Source organism: Rhinolophus ferrumequinum, chromosome 17, assembly GCF_004115265.2.
Source record: "Rhinolophus ferrumequinum isolate MPI-CBG mRhiFer1 chromosome 17, mRhiFer1_v1.p, whole genome shotgun sequence".
Classification (NCBI taxonomy): Eukaryota; Metazoa; Chordata; class Mammalia; order Chiroptera; family Rhinolophidae; genus Rhinolophus; species Rhinolophus ferrumequinum.
The window spans coordinates 56,085,039-56,104,580 of NC_046300.1; the positions used below are offsets into that span (position 1 = coordinate 56,085,039).

The 19,542-nt window shown below is 41.0% G+C and overlaps 1 protein-coding gene and 1 pseudogene across 3 annotated transcripts in view; one reads left to right on the forward strand and one right to left on the reverse strand.

The window, feature by feature from the left end:
* The window catches only part of PTPRG (protein tyrosine phosphatase receptor type G), a 685,327-nt gene that overhangs the window by 320,411 nt on the left and 345,374 nt on the right, over positions 1-19,542 (forward strand). The gene's annotated exons all lie outside the window — the stretch shown is intronic.
* LOC117037087 (40S ribosomal protein S7-like) lies at positions 2,508-8,369 on the reverse strand (annotated as a pseudogene).

Consider the following 19,542-nt stretch of genomic DNA (forward strand, 5'->3'; position numbering starts at 1 on the left):
TGTACTTGTGTAGTTGTTCCCTCATTGGCTCCAGTCTCCCTGCAGTGCAGCCAAAAAAACGTGAGCAAACCCTGTTGAGTCACTGCTTTGCTTAAAACCTTCAGTGGCTTTCCTTGCCTTCAGGAGAAAGGCCTGAGTCTTTGCTGGATCTTGAGGACACTCTCCCAGCCCCCTCCACCCAGGTGATTGAGTAACTCACTAGGTCCTCCTCCCCTGGGCTCTGGCTCTGTGTTCCAGCCACAGATAACTTCTTCCTTACCTTTCCTGTGCCTTCTCCAGCCCAGCACGTGCTCTTCCCTCTGCTCCTGTTGCCTTCCTCTGCCTGGAAAATATCTACTCTTCAAGTTTCTCATAACATCTTCAGGAAAGCAGGACCCCCCTGCCCCCCAAACCATCTTCACACTAGGTTAGATTTCTCTGTGTTTTCCATGGCAACTTTGCTTCCTTCTTTGAAAGTCTTTCTACACTTCCAATATTTAATAAACTTTTTGTTTAAAGACAAAAAGTTGGGAGCAGAGGCATTGGGAACTCAATGAGGTCTGTACCTGCGTCTTATTTCTCTCTACTGGATCCCAAGCGTCTAGCTTAGCACGTGACACACAGCAGTGCAATTAATTGATGTTGACAGAGGGATGAAAGTGTGTGCATATTAAATACTAATTCCATGACTTTGGCTTTGTGCCTCATTTTTACTGAACATTTAGATCATTAGTTCATTGGGGCATCCTTTAGATTTTGCATTCTGCATTTACTATATAAATATATTTAATTGCATTTTTCTTGCTGTTCAAATAAATATACTTAAATACATTCCTCTCTGTTAACACTGTCTACAGGTTTATTTTTAATAGGGATGTGCATGTGTGTGTATATTACTAGCTTAAATATCATTATATACTGTACTGCTATGTCGTGGTTTGTATAATTATTCCCTTATTTTGAAGCATTAGGTTGTTTTCAATTTCATCACTTTGTAATGAAATACAATATTTCTTGATATAAATTAATTTCTTTTTCCCCCCATGTTATTTCTTCAGAATTACTGCTTTTGAACAGCTCTTACTTGGTTTCATTGCTAAGCAGTATGTACCTGTTTATCGAGAGCTCCACCAAAATTAAGTTTTATAATTTCTTTATGTTTTACTGTCTCTGAAGTATAACGTTAAAGTTGTTTCCATTAGCATTTCTTTCTTTGCTGGTAAATCTGTAAATTTTTCACCAGGATGATTTCCGCCCTCAATTTCCTGTATTTAAATTGTCAGTGTGCATCCTTTGATGTCCTCCTAACATAATCAAATCTTTCCATTCTGTGAGTGGCATAAGGAGCAAGCAGTCAGGATCTTATCTTCCAACTTACTACTTTTTTGAGTTTTTTGGAACCTCACAGGATTTGCTTCTAATAACATTCTTTGATATTCTTAGAAAATATGCAATAATATAGAGTCAGCTTTAGAAATAACTCCTTTATAAATAATTCCATTTAAATGTAGTTATGGCCCCTTAGCACTGCTAAAACCAAACCAAAATAGTAACACTTTTCTTCAGTGGGGTGAGCCATATTCCACTGAAAAGATAGAAATTCACATAATAGAGAGTGTGTTTTCCTGGTTCTATTTTAAATTTAAAAGTTGTTTGTGGATTTGCATTCCATAGTGTTGCAGCATCATTTAGAATTAGGCTTTGCTTACTGAACTCAAACTGCAAAACTTCACTTAAGCGTGACGCAATTACCCTTTAATGTACCAAAAAACCCCACAAAAAGCAAGGAAAAAAATCCATTGGAATTTGTCATTATGATTGATTCTTGTGCACAGAAGACTGGCAGTCTTTCCCAAAACTTTCATGGCTGTTGTTTTGATCTTTTGGCTTTTTGTTTGATATACTTGAATAATCTACATAGTTTTGATATTTAATTCCCCTTATTCTTGTCAATTGGGAGCTAGGATTGGAAGGCTGGCATTTCTTTATTCTCTGTGCGGTTAGGGGTTTCTTCTAAAGCATTTAAATTATGCAGAGCCTAGAATTATTTCAAGAGTGGTTTGATAAGGGTGTTTGGGTTTATTGGGGAGACAGAACTGCATGGATTTGAAGCAAGTCATGACTTGATGGTTAGGTTTTATTTATTTATTTATTTATTTATTTATTTATTTATTTATTTATTTTTACATCAGTTAAGAATATTTCTTGTTTTCCCCAATGTCTCTTCTCCTCACTGGTTTTTCTCATGCGGAACATAGGATGAACTTTTACACGTGCAGGGCTGTAATGGACACTTGGGCAAAATGTTCACCATGTAAGAGCACTGGGCAAGGAGAAGTGGCGGGTGCGATCCCAGGCAACCGGACTCCTTTTCCCCTCGTACAGGTACACTGATGAGGTGGATTGCTACGTGGTTTTGTGATGTGGGGCTTGAGTAGCTGCTAAGAAGTTTCTAGGTTTTGTATTTCCATGTGGATTTCTTTTCCTTTTTTGTGTGAATGATATTTTATTGGGTCTTTTTAATTCATTTATTTATTTAACAACTGAAACTCTGGGAATTCAGAATTAACATCCTTGCCCGTGAGCTTCTTACAGACACCAGAAAAAGTTTCAACCTTGTGTTCCACGTTGTTCCGCGGGGCTTGGTCCACGTGGGCCTTTGTGAGCCGGCTGCCGTCCAGTTCTACTCACGTTCTCTTGCTCACAGTCTCACTTGGGAAAACCAAATCCTCCAGGATCGCATCGTGCACGGCTGTCAGAGTGCGGCTCCTGGGACGCTTTTGCTGATTTTTTGTATGGCTTTCTCGAGTTGGCTTCGGCAGAATTCTCCTCTGAGCGCTAAAGACAACGTGCGTCCCACTGAACTTTTTCTCCAAGTCGCGTACCAGCTGGCCTTGGATTTTCTGGAAAGGTTTCAGTTGAGGAACAGGAACAAAGATCATCATAGCTTTCCGATCGCCACCAACCTCAATTTCCTTGGCTACTGTTTTATTCAGCTCCCGAAGCTGGGCCTTGAGGTCCGAGAGCCTGGGAGACGCAGGATTTGAACTCGTCCGGCTGGTCTCCACTTGGGCTCACGATCTTCGGGCTCAAACTGAACGTGGGCTTCTCCTTGGTGATCCCCGGCCCGGGAAGAGTCTATGTGGGTTTCTTTTGCCTTTTTATAGTCTTTTGTGATCCTCAAGAAGAGCTATCCAGTTGTCTGGGCCTTTTTATTTCTGTTTATGGCACTTTCCTCAATAACTCAGCATCCTTGGCTGGATCATTGTTATCCTGTTCGTTTCATCTCAAGTGGAGTGGCCTCCATTATATTAGGAACCTCTGAGGGAATATCCCCAGCGTTTAGTTCTTTTGCTGCTTTCTACTCACCAGTGGGAATGTCTGATTTTTTCAAAAGCCATGTAAACCGAGAGGCATGGTCTGAGGAAGAACTCAGCTCTCAGAGATTAGTACAGATTTTCTAAGGAGTTTTTCTTTTGTGTCCCTGCTATAACAAAAGGAAAACTACCCCCCACCTGTTTTTCAGCCTAATTGATTGTATTTCACAGTGGGATCACTGTGAATAAAACTCTGGTTTATTTCCCCGTCCAAATGGAGTTGCTTTTCTTCTCATGGAAGCTTGCCTTCAGTTCCTGTCTTGAGTGGAACAGAATTCTGGCAGATGGTCCTGTAATTGACATCATGATCAGAAATCAGATGAAGATAAAGATTCTCCTGGTCTCCTCTGTCTCTTTGACTTCCTTGACCCACTTTTCCTATGTTGAAAAGCAGTAATTTTACTTGACGTAATATTTCTCTGTGATTCCATGCTGGCTCTTGGCATAAGATGTAAAGTTCACTGATGTTCTTGGAGACAGGCCTTTTACTTTAAGTCAAATCAATGCCCTCTGGGGACTTTAGCTTTCTGCCTCCTGCTCAATTTTAAGAAATGTGCTGGGGACTCTCCACCGCATTTGGCAGCTCCCTGCCATCTGGTCGTCATCACTGTCTTACGTTTCTTTCATGCTATGAAGACAGCGGTGTGGGAGAGGGTGTTTGCCCATCCCCTGGTTTTCCTGTTCCAGGTTTAAGCATCTGAAAGTTTTCTTCATACATAAGTCAGAACAGTCTTTGTCTTTATGAATGAAGATACTGTTCTGAAGTGACATTAGGTTTTCCTTTTTAGAGTGACATATCTGCCTAGTTTCATTAGCTCAATTTTCTTCCTAGCTTATTACTAAGGAAGTAAAAGGTTGACCCTAAAGAGAACGTTTGATTAGCTAGTATATAAGTCAGTTATATAGAAAGAGAACTGGAAGGATACACAAAAAAACCTAATAAATCATAACCTCTCCTTTGAAGAGGAGGAGAAAATGGGCAGGGAACATACGGGTTTTATAAGGGATGTATTTTGTTTCACCAAACTTACTGTATTTTTGACTCTTTTAAAGTGAGAATCTATTTAACTTACAAAATAATATTTTAAGTGCCCTAATTTTAAAAATCATTTTCAGATAAATGTCTCTATTAGTAATCCTGCATTTCTTTTCCCTCCAGCATGTTCTAAGCAAGGCAATCTTTCTCAGCCACTTTGCCTGTTCTGTGTTTCTCAATATTCCAGGACACCTCTCACTTCCCTCCTGTTGGCTTGAGTATGGTGGGTTGGGGGGTGCAGTGGTGAGGTGGGGGGTGGGGAGGTGCGGTGTTGCGCCGAAATCCTGAGTAATGTGGAAGTATTCATGTTTCTTTACTGCTTTATAGCAAGTGAAGGCTTCAAGTTGGAGGAAGGCGTTGTTCAGCAAATAGAGCCGTGGAACATATCTTATTTGTCATCATCTTATTATTCCTTAGCCTGTTTCTGGAGATCAGTGCGATCAGGTTTGTGAATCCTTCTTCAGAAGTTGTAGTTTGAGGCTTTGCTGAGTGAGGCCCTTATTGAAGGAACTTGTATGTTCCTGTCTTTCCATGCCCCGCCCCCCTTCCCCCTAAGTTCAGGAAGTGTTTGTGTCTGATTATTTTTCAGATATTCGGTGTTAATTGAAATTAAGTTTTCAACAAGAGCACTAAATTTTACTGGGTATTATTAGAGTACAAAGCATCATATTATTACTTGATTTAAAGTCAAATACTTGCCCCAAATAATACAGGAAATCCCAAATAGTGACACTGACAGTAGACAGCTTGGGTTGCATTTGTAACTCCTAGCTGAACAGCAGAAACAATTACAGCTCATTTGTGAATTAATGTGCCTGGACATATGAGTTAAAAGTCGTCAGGTAAACTATTCAACTGTTGAATACAATATATACAGAGCACTGTTAAGTCAGACATGAATATTATGGCACTTTAATCCCCCAGCCCAAAGGGAGTAAGCTGTATTTGACATGGGGGAATTTTAATTTACCTTTTAGCCAGGAAGCTGAAGAAACATTCTCTTTGTAAGCCATTAAAAGTTGGCTCTATGTTTTTCTTTGTTGGCATTTGTAAACTGAGGTTATCATAGCATTCTAGCCATTTTTGACTTTATACAGAGAACTATAAGGTCTAATGAAAATACAGTTTGATTTAGAAATAGAGCAGTGTTGAAAATTATTTTAGTAACAAAATTATCATAGTTCTAAATTAATTTTGAAAATCCTGATTTTAGTGCTAGATGGCACCCAAGAGACTGTCTATTTTGACCCCCTCTGTTTTTTACAAGTGATTGAAGTGAAGCCATGGCAGAACAGTGCTGCGAATAAAATCTCAACTTTCAAATCAGGCACCTTTTTATATGTACTCTAATATGAGGCAGTGATAATTTGGGTTACATATGGAATTCCCATAGATGCCTGTTGAATTATTCCTGTTTTGGAAGAAAAGTTAAAAGTATATATACCGTGTTTCCCCGAAAATAAGACCTAGCCGCACCATCAGCTCTAATGTAAGCTCTAATATAAGCCTGGTCTTTTTTTACTATAATATGAGACCAGGTCTTATATTAATTTTTGCTCCAAAAACGCATTAGAGCTGAGGGTGTGGGGAGGCCTTATTTTCGGGGAAACACGGTATTGTAGTTATTATGTTTATCTATATACATTGTAGTCATTATGTATTTTTAGTTACCAACTTGTACTGGGCTTCACATATGTCCAAAATCCACCCCCCACACACACATACTCAAGTCTAGTAATAGTCATGTGACATATAGGCACTATTATCATGCCTGTTTTAAAATGAAGAAACTGAGGTATAGGAATATTAAATAACTTGCGTTGGGGTCAGTTAACTTTGGTCAAATGTGGTAAATCCATTTCCACTCCAGATCTCAAGCTTTTCATCACTATATATGAAAGTCTAGTCTCTAACAGTGCCTTTATAAGTTTAAAACTTACATTCTGAAAATGTCAAAATAATGGAACCAAAATAATGATGAATGATGTCCATTCTTGTGGATAATTTTTCCTTGTGTTCTGAGCTGTCCTCCTATTAAGCCTTTGACATATCTTTGTACCAGTGATGTGGGGGCTGGAATGCCTGAGTATCAGTACTGGCTGGCTGATGGCAGATGCATTTTGGTCAAGGTGGCAGCCGGTGCTTTTTGGCAGCTGTTGAGTCAGTGTGAATCTGTGTGGTGCAGGTCTTCCAGCCTAGACTCCTAGCTCCTCATTATGCCTCAGGAACCCACACTTTCCACAAACCTTCTGCCCTACAGCGGCTCACATCAGTGCATTGCTATGTCAGGCTGAATAATTCGCAGCATTTAGCACTTAAATTGGCTCATTGCAGACAATCCAATTAGAATAAAGTCTATTATCGTTTTGGTACCTTAGAATGAAATGGAGTGTTTAAGCGATGAACATGCCAAGTTGCCTGGCAGTTGCTCTGCGTCTAACTCATCTTCGTCTTGCAGGTTCTTTGCATCTTGCTAAAATGACACCCTGTCTTGGTGTGAGCCATGTATGAAGTTTGGTGACACGCCTTTCTTATACAAGCTTTCTTGTGATGTCTCAGTATCTGTAGGCTCCTGAGAGCTCAGCAAACACCTCTCAAAATCTCGGTTCCGGGTCTGGCTAACAAGGAACATTCAGTGAAGGTTTCTTTTCACATTGAGTCAATAACCCAAACAGGCACTGATAAAAGGATGTGGCCACATCCTGCAACAAAGACACCATGCAGCTTAGAGATCAGTAAAATAGAAGTTTAAAGTGGGAAGCAGTTGATAGAACTCTTAAATGACAACAGAGGAGGAAGTGGGGTGAAACGCAGCCTGGCGGAAAAATGATCCAAGAAAGATGCTAAACAAAACGTCCTTGCATTGAGCCTGGGATGGATTGATGGTTTCTAGATGTGGTGTTAGGTTTATGAGCAGAAATTTTGATATCTGTGTGAAAGTGAGGTACTCCCAACTCAGAAAGAAACAGCTATTTTTATGTCATAAGGACACAGATACATTTGGACTCATCAGGCCATAAATGAGAAAGAAATCAATTATTACCTGGGGAGATACATATCTTTATTTATTTTTAATCACCCTCAGATGCGACATGGTAGTCTGGTGAAGCCATTGGTTTCCAGACCTGGATTTGATACTCAGCTTCATCGTTTTCTGGTTATGGGACACACTGACTAGAGAGAGAGGCATGGCAATTAATCTCTCCGAGCTTTATCTAAAAATGAGCATAACGTCTCCTGTACAAATAACGGTGAGTATAGGAAATAGTATGTAAATGCCACTTGCATTTGGTAAATCTATCAGTGTTGTCTGTTTGTTTCAGCTGTAAGCTCAGAAATCACACAGACAAGAAAGGTGCCTGGAATAGTTTCCTATAACCTTTTAAGGTTTTGAAAAGGGCTGTATTTGAATTAGACACCACGGATGGAGTGGAGGACCGGGGGTGGGAAATGCCCTTGCCGTTCACTGAATATGGCAGTGATTTAAACCATGTCTCTCTACCTCTTTTTCCTTTTTGTTTAACGTACGTTTTGTATAGCTGGCCAACTGATCCTCATTGATTTCTTTTACACTGTGAGTCAAAAAGTCTACCTCACTTCCTGGGGGAAGCCTGGTTCTGTAAATGTCCTATTATCCCTCTGTAAATGCTGTTAATGGCTTCTTGAGGAGCGTCCAGTGGTTGTGATTGTGGGGCTGGGAAATCTCTGCACTCTGCTCCCACACTGCTGTGGGTGAGTCAGTTTTCAACTTGGTTCCCAGTGGTGGAAACGCTCCCAAGAGGTCAGAGCATTGGTGCTTGTAATTCCTGTGATCCCTGCATGTGAAGGCAGAGACCTGAACTCCAGTAGACCGGTACTGTCCTTGGCAAGCACAGCTTTGGAACTGCAATGGGAGTGTTGTTTTTATGTGGCATCCAGCCATCAGATAATCGCTTGTCCGTTGCTTCCTTCCAGGTGCTGCGTGGAGGGTTGGACATGCAGATGTGGTTGGTGGTCCATGGTCAAATAGGGGAGTGTTTGGGGCTTTTCCAAAGTAAGGATGTGACAGGGATAGCAGGACAACTAGAGAATGGTTAAGTGGTTACTCTGTGTTTATGCTGCAACAGAGAGAAAGCAAATAAAAAGCCAGACAATACCAAGATTCATTTGTTGATGGATCTACTTATCCACTAATATACTGTTATAATTAATTAAACAAGGAGACCATTAGACTCCAGTGGCAGCCTATGTACCAAACCAAAATCTAAGCCTGTAAATGCTTCAAGGTTATGAAATCAAATCCTAAGGTCAACCCATCGCAAACAGCCAACTAGGCCATAAGCCATAGCCAATCAGTAGTTTCCTTACTTTGCTTCCACCTTTTCTCCATGAAAGTCTCTCCCTACCTTCTGTTAGTGGATTGTTCTACCCACGTCTGCTTTGGTGCTGCCCCAATGTAATAAACTTTTGCTCAAATCAACTCTTTACATTTTGTAATCCGTTTTACTTTATCTTTGAACACTATCCACCTAGTATGAGAAAGCAGCATTTTGAAAACAAAAATGTTTCAGAAATTGGATTAAAATTTGCTACCCATGCTTTCCTTCACTCATGCCTCTTCAGCTCTTCAGCCTGTCCTTAGGACGGGGGCACAGAAATCTTTCTTCTCTCGGCCTGCCTTAAGAGCAGTCACCAATAGCCACTGGCTGTTAATTCTGTTAGTTACCCATGAGAAGAAGAAGAAGAAATTATCACATGGTGGTGCTGGGATCCCAGGCACCAGTTAGAGAATTCTTTTGATTCTCGCCCATAACAGGAAGTGTTGTAAGTGTGAAACCCGACTGGTCCCGCTGCAGAGGTAATCTCAGAAGTGTGATGAGCTGTAGTGTGGGAGAGGGAGGAGGGCGTCCCCACATGAGGAGAGGTTTTTCTTGGTAAGGAGCTAATGCATGCCCGTACTTGTCGCCACAGCTCAGTTCTGGAACAAACCCATCCTCACTTGTCAAATGCGCTTTCCAAAGTTTTTCCAACTCTGTGCCTCTGGGATGACATGTCCAGAAATCATTGCTATCCTTCCTCATTTGCAAGCTCCTCCCACATGTGCGAATGCCATTGTACACAGATGAAGTTTTGCTGAGTTTTTTAAAATTTTTTAAAAAATATTATCTTTAGAGAAATTTTGGGTTCACAGCAAAATTGAGAGGAAGGTACATACATTTTTCAAATACCTCCTATTCCCACACGGGCATAGCCTCCCTCAGGATCAGCAACCCCACCAGGTGGTTCCTGTTATAAAGGATGATGATGTCATCATCATCCCAAGCCCATCAGGGTTCGCGCTCAGTGCTCTACATACTGTGGATTTGGACAGATTTATGATGACGTATATTCACCATTATAGTGTCCTACAGAGTAGTTTCACTGCCTTAAATCCTCCGTGCTTTTCCTAGTCATCCCTCCTTTCCCCCAAGCCCTGGCAACCACTGCTCTTTTTTACTATCTCGGTAGTTTTGCCTTTTCCAGAATGTCATATATGTTGGACTTGTATAGTATATGGGCTTTTCAGATTGACTTCTTTGCATTTAGTACCATGCATTTAAGGTTCCTCCATGTCTTGTCTTGGCTTGATAGTATCTTTTTAGTGCTGAATGTTATTCCATTGTCTGAATGTATCACCATTTATTTATCTATTGACCTGCTGAAGGACATCTTGGTTATGTCCAGGTTTTGTCAATCATGAATAAAGTAGCTATACAGGTTTTTATGTGGACATGAGTTTTCAAGTCCTTTGGGTCAAGTATCAGTGAGAATGATTGCTGGATCTTGCGGTAAGAGTATGTTTAGTTGTGTAAGAAACCGCCCAACTGTCTTCCAAAGAGGCTGTACCGCTTTGCATCTCCACCAACAATGTGTGAGGGTTCCTGTCACTCCATGTCCTTGTCAGCTTTTGTTGTTATCAGTGTTTCCATTTTGGCCATTTTAATAGGTGTTTGCTGAGTGTTTTGATAGAAGTACATCTCCATTTTAAGTTAGACATACTAAGACAAAGAAGACATTTTAAGATAGAAATAGTGAGAGATGGATAAAGGGTACAAACTTTCAGCTATAAGTTAAATAAGGTCTAAGGATCTAATGTAAAACAAAATGACTATAGTTGATAACACTAAAAAAATAAGATGGACATTTTTATATTTTTGAAATAAGTGCATTTTTTAAACATTGGTATGCTGTTCGTTAAAGAATTCGTAATACTTTAAAAATTGCAATGATATAATTTAATAAAGGTAAATTTTGAATGGATGCTATCTTAGATTTGGGGAATTCTGATGTTTTCTTTTGGTCTCTCCTGTTCAATTGTAAACTTACAAACAAACAAACGTCTTTCAACAAGCACCACAAATTTTGGCTTTGTGGTGCTAAAGTAGGTAACTTTATGTTGCAGCAAACTGAGAGGGTGTTGTTCTAATAAAATAATTAAGAGTTGATTTCCTTTCCCCCCTCCTTTCTCCTCTGTCCCCTCTTCTATCTTCACTCGCCCCCTCCTTTCCTTCCAGTTAACACCTTGTTGAGAACAGCTAAGGGAAAAAGGATTGGGCAGTCTACTCATTTGGCTTCAGGAAAGTTTCATTTTCTAATGTGATTTTCATTTAACCATCAGGATACTGGTAAATATAAACCTGGATAAAAATAAAATGATGGAGGAACGAGAAGGTTCGTAAGGTGTTAATGGAGGACAGTAGAAGCAGATCTGAAATGGAAAATGGCACATTGGAATGTAATACCCCTTGCTGAGGGATGTTACTGGATTCTGTAGTCATAGGTCAGAAAATTGGTTTCCTTCCATAAAGTCTTTATAGAAAACAAAAAGCAACACGCGTGCATATTTAGCTTAATTAAACCATGCCTTCACATCCTTATGTGTCACTTGAGATTCTATAGCCTTTGTGTGTTTAACATAAATGAAGCATTTAGACCTGTTTGTAATTGTTTCAAACATGAATCTAGATTTAGTATAAAGGAAACTTTTTCTAAAATGCAAATTCTACTCAATCAGACAGCATATTTCAGTTTGCTGAAACTTGTGCAAGGATGGGCAGCTGGTGAGCCACATACTTACTTCCAAGTACACCGGAGCTGCCGTGAGGATGCTTTTCCTCAGCAACGTTCCCCTTCCCCTCAGCCACAGTCCTGTTATCACCTTATTGGACTTACTCGGGGCTAAAATTTAATGTACCAATAGTGTTGGAAAACATACCTCTCCTGGATCACTCCCCTGCGTATTCATCTAGAAAATTTGCTTCATGATTCAGCAAACATTTCATGAATGTTTGTGCTAAAATGCTGGGCACACAGGTTTTGTGCTTTACGTGGGTACGTGGTCAGGAGTGGGAGCTGGATGGGAAAGTTGGCGACAGTAGAGGGATTCACAAGGAGGGAACAACAGGGCACCAAGGGGCACATACTCCCGTAGTGAATGAGTGAGTGAGTGTGTATGTGTGTGAGTGAGAGAGAGAGAGAGCTGGAGCGAGACTGAAAGCATGCGTGCACATGAGAGAGAGAGAGAGAGAGAGAGAGAGAGAGAGAGAGAGAGATTGTTGTGGGACCCAAGGAAGTTCCTCCTGTGGAACAGGCTCAGGGCCTTGCGCTTACTGTTTCCTGTCTGGAACATGCTTTGCTCTGTACCTCCATTACCCACCCTCAAGGCATATATCTTGCTCCTTCACTCCATTCTGATGTGTGTTCAAACTTCACCTTCCCATGGAGAAGCCCAATAAGCCCTTTAAAAATAGTACTTCTGAGCCGCTCTCTTGCTTTCTCCCCACTTCCTTTAATCCTTTTCTGAAAAGCAATCCCACTAGCCATTGTTACATTCTTCCATTAGAATTGAACCCTTTGAACCCCGTTGTTTTCCCAGTGCCTACAGCTTAATAGGAACTGACTAAAATTTATCAAGTTAATTAGTGCTGACATGACATATCAGCTCAGTCTTCTTTATAAATCTGAGCCCTTTAACTAGTTGTGTGTCTTTGCCCCAAACATCAGGAAACTAAGCTCTGTTTTGCATGTGTATAGGTAGGGGCCCTGCGCTGTGTAATGACAAATAATGGCTTTAGAATAGTGCTAAGAGTGGATTTAAACATGCATGATATTTGCTATTCCCGGGTATTTCTTTACTTGCTGAGTGAAGTCGTCTGGTTTTTTCCTGAAAACAAGAGGCCTCATATTAAATCTCTCTGTTTGTTATTCATATTTCCTTGAGGAGGAATATTCAGACATAGCCTGCAATAGATTATTAATGATCAGCTACAGGTAAACAATATGGGATGGGTGTTTGCAGTACAGAAAACAAAGGGTTTGATGTCACAATAGTTTGAGGGGAAAAGCAGTGAATTTTTAAAAGGATCAAGGATTTTAGGTAATGTATTTGAATGACTTTCTACATTTTTGCTTTAAAAATGAAAATAGCAACAATATTTTTTTTTGTTTTTATCATCCAGTAAGTATTCATCTCACACATACATAGGAAAGGTATTAGTATTATACCTATTTTATGGATTAGAAAACCGAGGCTCGGAAAGGTAAAGTGATGTTCCCAGGTCCCTAAGCAGGAGCTCCATCCAGGCTCTGACTCCACAGCCCATATTTATTATTTTATCATTGTGCCATTATGCTTTAAAATATAATAGAAGGAATGTATCAACTGCTAATTTTATCAAGAGAGCTATTCATCTTTGAAATAACTAGTTAAGCATCCATTTCCATCATACTGCTTTGCGGCAAGACTATTTTATAAAAACTGTAAATGTCTCTTTAAGATATCCTGCAGTAGCTCTTATGCTGCAGGAACTTGGGGCTTTTATTATCCTTGGATCACCTGCTTCTTTTTCCTTTTCTTTCTTCATTCAAAATTTGTTTCCTCTTGGGCTCACCAAAGATTGCCGGCCATTGTGTGTTCTCTCTGGACTTCAGTTGACTCGAACATGGACCATCCCTCCTGCTGTTTGCCAGGGGTCTACTGGTCATGCAAATTCTGACCTGGACTTCCAGGGCTCAGGGTCTACCGCTTCTGGATATGGCAATTCCAGATTTGGAAACGTCATTCTGTCCTGCCTGGCAGTGGTCTAAGGGGAAGGAAATGGAGTTTGTGGAGGCTCAAAGGCAGGTTATTGTTATTAATAGGCGGCTATATTAGGAACTGTCATTTTTAGTATATTCTAAATGCCTTCTATTGGAGAGCCAAAGAAGGAAATGGATGTTTCAAAAACATCTTGATTAAAAGGTATGTGCTTAATTACAATTTGTTCAACTTATTGGCCATCTCCCATGTGCCTAGTGCTGTACAAGGTAGCTAAGGCGTTTACTATTTGACGGGGAAGACAACTATTGAAGAAGTAATCCCTTATGCTGGAAGTGCTACAAAGGTGAAATGGAAGAAGGAATAAAGCATATGGATAGGTGATTTAATGATCTTGGCCAGTGGTCAGCAAAGTTCTGCAAAGGGCCAGCTAGTAAATATTTTAGGCTTTAAGAGCCATATGGTCTCTGCTGAAGCTACTCATTTTTGCCGCTGTAGCATAAAAACAACCATAAATAGTCAGTGAACAAATGGATGTGGCTTGGCTCCAATAGAACATTATTTACAAACAGATTGTAATCTTCATTTGGCCTGTGGATCATAGCTTGCTGACCCCCCAGCTCTTGCCCTTTTTTTTTTTTTTTTCCACTGTCTCCTTTGTGTGGTGCCCTTTCACTGTCATCCGTGTCACCTTGTGGTTACAAGATGGCTCCCTCGGCTTTCTGTAGCCCAGCCTCACATGGTAGAGACCAAAGCAGGAGCTGAGGAAGCCAGGAAAACTACTTTTTCATCACAGGAAGTCCAGCAGACTTCTTGTTACAAATCATTTGCCAAAGCTGGAGCAGAGAGGACTGGATTCACGGGGCTGGCTTGTCTCCAGCATGAATCATCCTTTGGGTTGAGTATGTTGCTTCTCCAAAGAATTCACGGATCTTTGATCGAGAAGGAAGAAGGTTGTTGTCTCGGAAGCTACAGTGTTTCCGTAGCAGTCAGCTCCTGGGTGCTCTCGGCTTGACCCTCTGACCAGGGGTACCGCCCCACCTGGAAGCTTGTTAGAAGTACACAACGTCACAGCCCCCCCTGAACTGTTGGATCAGAACCCAGCCTGCATGTTAACAAGATTTCAGGTGATTTGCAGACACATGGAGGTTTGAGAAGTGCTGGTCTATAGGATCATGGCAGGCCATTTTAAGGATGCTTAAACCGAGACTTGGAGAAAGAGTGGATTGAGTGGTTGGTAGCCCCATTGGTATAATGCCATTATAAATTCCAGTTTGTCATGATATTTCACATTTCAAATCGTAGTGCATTTGGTGTTCAGTGTTCATAGTGGACAACGGTTAGTTAGAGGATCATCCCATTGCTTTTTTTCTCCCTCAAATCCTAGCAGTGCTCATGGTGTTATGAGGTTTGGGGGTCGGCGGAAAGTCTAGACGAATAAGGCAAAATCTGTAAACGCTTTTTCTTTATTCATAGTTTAGCACATACAGGTGACACGGCATTTCTTGTCTTTATTTCAACACAATTCACCATCACTCATTACAGGCAACTGCATGAGTGCAGATGACTGTCAAATGTCTGGCTTCTATTTTTGACGACAGGAAACTCCACAGTTAAGCAACCAAATTCCATTTCAGAATTCTGTTTCTATTTTTTGTTTGGTTCACTTGATCTTTTCCATCGGTAGACACATTAGCTTCCAAAGCACGCAGGGTTTTTTTTCTTTCGGATGTATTCTGTTCTAAATGCTGAGGGCTTCCCCAGGAACTAAAAGCCTCGCTGACAGGAAATGGGGTTGGTCTCACGGTACATCTTTAGGTCCCAGACAACAGGTCTTTGCTTGCAGTCATCTTTTCAAGACTTGCTACACATTGTAAGGCAGAGCTCTCAACTGTCGGTTGGAATGTCATTAGCTGGTGTGCTGTTGTTAGCTCCCTATGGGGAGAGGCCTATATGAAGTCCGCTTGCCAGCTGGACAGGTCTCCCACTTGGCTGTTTTGAGAATGGTTATATCCTGTACTGTTGAAACAGGATGAACTTGGCCATGAGTGTCGCCAGAAGCCCTCTATCCCATTTATGTGGCTGTGCTGGCTGGGTTCTGAGAAGTGCATGATTTCATTTGGGAACTTGCTGGTGGTTTGCTGCTATTCTTCTGAGTCTGCAAAATGATTCCTTTTAAGCATGACCGAGACAAAATAATCCTGGGGCTGTATTTGGTGTGGTTTGTCTATAAGGTTGAAAAGCTTACTGTAGGATTTTCTTGCTTTGTAAAATTGAAGGCTTTTTTAAAGTTGTGTAATTTCTATGGTTTATAAATCAGATTATCTTCTTCTTGTAACGATTTTAATGTTTAGTAGAAACTAGAGATAAGATTCCTCTGTAAAGATTTCATAATTGTTTGGTGACATTGGATGTTTTCCCCTCTCAAAGTGAAGTAGACTTGTATTCAAAGAGGGTGGGGTGTGGGGGGCATGGGGTACGAAAGGGGTTGTCAGGAAGCTGTAACTTGGTTTTTTTTGTTGTTTGTTTTTTTTTTTTCCGGCTACTTATCTGAATCTGAAGGAGAGTATCCGTGAAGTTGTGGAGGAAGATAAATTAGCCAGATGATGGATTATCCACCATCCTTCTTCTGCTATAAGGAATATGAGGAGAGAGGTTAAGTGACTGACACACGATCACTTCATTTGTCATGGGGAGGACAAAGTAGGGTTGCATGGCCCATTGAGCTCCCTCTGGTTCCCCACACGCAGCTGCTTCCATTGCTCCTCATGGTTCTCTCGCCTTCTTTCGGCCTGGGGACTTGCCTGAGAAACTTGGACAGTAGGATAGCACAGCATGTCGAGTCTCCCCCTGCCGGATAAGGGAGCCCCACCTCGAGATCCCACGAAACACTGAGGTAGCTCAGATGTGTTTTAACCACACAGAATGTGATGCTTTCTGGTCTCAAGTGGATGTGGAATGAAACCCAATCACATTATCAAATCAAATTTGTTATTTTGCCTCCCTGTTCATTTTTTTATTCCCTACTTTCTATTGGGAAGATTAAATTACATGAATTTACTGAAAGAAAAATAATAGCAATTGTCAGACTGCATGAGGAGGGGGTTTATTTATCTTTTATGGATGGGACCGGTATTTCCTCGAGTAAATTGCTGATGTTTAGTAGCTTTGAAATTACAGGACCTTCTTTGGGAGTCTCCATAAAACTAAAGCTTTTATAGCCCTCTGATGATATGACTCTGAGAAGATTGAGGCACTGCCAGTGTCATTTTTTTTTTTCAACTTTCGTTTTTTTTCATTTTAGAAGTTTTAGGTTCATTTTCAAAATTACAAAAATGTTGGAGATGAGGTTGAAAAAGTGATGTCTCTTCAAATTTGATATGTTTATGTAAAGGTGGCAACTATGTCGTGGCAGTGGTTCTCAACTGAAGGTGATTTTGTGTGTCCCCTCCCCTGGGCACTTGGCAGTGTCTGGAGGATTTCTTGCTTGTCACAACAGGGAGAAATGTTGCTGCTGGCCCCTAAGTGGGCAGAGAGAGGCCCGGGATGCTGCCCCACATCACACAATGCCCAGGGGCGTCCCCCATGTCAATGAATTACGTCGCCCACAATCTCAGTACTGCTGCTGCTGAAACCCCGGAGTGGTATAACCAAAACCAAACGTTCTGCCTTGGAGCTTTTTGTTATTTAATGTGACACTTAAGACATTACCCAAAACTTGTATAAATTGCAGTAAACATTTATCTGTGCAAAAAAGCATTATTTTTTAAAAATAACAAATGGGAGCCTTCTGACATAAACGTTTTTTCCTAGTGGTTGTTTTTTCCTTGGGAATGAAGACAGAGGTGCTATTTCATGTTATAAAATTCTAGTTTACTAAAGAATTAATGTTTAAGCTTTAAAATATTACATTGCTTTACAAGATTGACTAGTCCTTTAACACTGTTCTCTTTTAATTCAGTGATTTTTAAATGATCATGTATTTAGTTCTAAGGTGTCTTTTCTAGATTGGGACTCAACATTGAACTGTAAAATGAATACATAGTCCTTTTGGCTTCCATATGGTTTTCATTGTGCGCTTCCTTTGAGAAAAGCCCATTAGTTGAGCCAAATTGTCCTTTGGATGTGAGTTTTTTATTGTGGATCACTGCCCAAAAGGTGATGAATTAAACTGTTCAACTCATTTTAGTTGTGACCTGAGATGAACAGAAATGCATTTGGAAAGTGAAGCACAGGTTGTTTACCAGCCTCCGTGTGAGCGCCACGCGGCAGACTCAATGCAGACACCCCCTGCATGCTCTGTCCCTGCTGCCATCAGCCATCCAAGGGTGCTTTGCAAAGTGACATCCTTTGACCTTGAACTGCATTCAAGTTTCCCTGTGTACGGTTTCAGCTTCTTGATTTCTTTCGGTGAATATCATATCCATACAGATTCATGTATACCAATTTCTACTACATAAAAGGCCTTGAATTATCTGTTAGTAATGAAATCTCAGGTTTGTTTTTTTTTAAAGATTTTATTGGGGAAGGGGAACAGGACTTTATTGGGGAACAGTGTGTACTTCCAGGACTTTTTTCCAAGTCAAGTTGTTGTCCTTTCAATCTTAGTTGTGGAGGGTGCCATTCAGCTTAAAGTCGTGCTTTTCAGTCTTAGTTGTGGAGGGCGCAGCTCAGCTCCAGGTCCAGTTGCCGTCGCTAGTTGCAAATCCCTTGCGGGAGTCGAAACCGGCAACCTTGTGGTTGAGAGCCCACTGGCCCATGTGGGAATCGAACCAGCAGCCTTTGGAGTTAGGAGCATGGAGCTCTAACCGCCTGAGCCACGGGGCCGGCCCCTGAAATCTTAGGTTTTAAAGTTATTAGCAATGCCCTTTCTTCCCCTGGGTAGTTGGATATTGTGTACATACTCAAATGACAGAGCAATGGAGAATGTGGTCTTTTTTTACTTTTACCAATTGCTTTTAATTCTCCATGATCAGGTTGACAAATTGCCAGTGTACATATTTATAGAGAAAAATAAAGATGGGGCTACCTACATTATATCTATAAATACAGCCGTATGTACAAAATATGATGGTGAGAGTCCTCTTTACTGTATCAGTTCTGCATGTTTTTAGGAAGATTTGAATATAGAAGGTTTGTATCTATGTCATTTGGGGTTTGTACTTTGTGTGGCTTTTTATTTTCTAGGGTGACTTTGAAAGAAATTTTGACCCAAACACACCAGACAATTAGTCCCGACAAATTTCATCTGGAAGAATAGAGTGTTGGTGATTTTCTGAAGGTCAGAGTTGTGACATGTTCAGCCCCTACTTCTCTCCCTCTCCCTGACCCTCCCCCGCTCCCTCCTTTTTTTGTTGTGTGATGAGTTGTGTGATGAGGAGTTCACAGCATAAGGATGATCAGTCACATCAGTTCATTTTGGGGTGTAGGACTGGATTTTACACCATTACTTCTTACTTTTTACTTACTAGTAACAACGATTTTCCTCATCAGTCAGTTAGTGACAAATTACAAGCGGGGAAGGGAGAGAGCATAGTACTGAAAACTCTTTGATAAACAAAAGACCTCAAAACTCTGAACGTACCGTAGCCTGTGGTGGTTGTTGGTGAGCTAGCCATCTTCCAGGGCATCATCTCTGGGTGTTTTCAAAATTAAAATAAAATAATGGAAGAAATAATACTGATAGTAGTGCTGTTGATCCACTACAAAGGGGAAAACGGCAGTGTAGCCTTCATTCGTTACGTAGGAAGCGCCAAAGCCTGTGTGTATCACTGGCTCTTGAGGTCTGGCTACAGCTGGCCTCCCTGACTGGGTCTTCAGCTGCCAGTCTCTTCCTCCAGATACCTCAGTACACAGGCTGCTGCTTCAGGTTCAGTGTCTCATCTGCCTTTTCCTTTTGTTCCCTGTGCCTGGGAGGCTCTGCACCTGGCTTATTCTCCCCATCAGCGTCTCTGCTTAAAGGTTCATTCCTTTTGTGGCTCCTTCTAAGTTACCTTGTGGACTTCTTAGTTGCTTTAGAATTTGCTTTATAGTTCCACCTCAGAAATGTAAACCCCGTCAGGGAGAGAGCTTGTCTCTACCCACTCCCTCAGGCA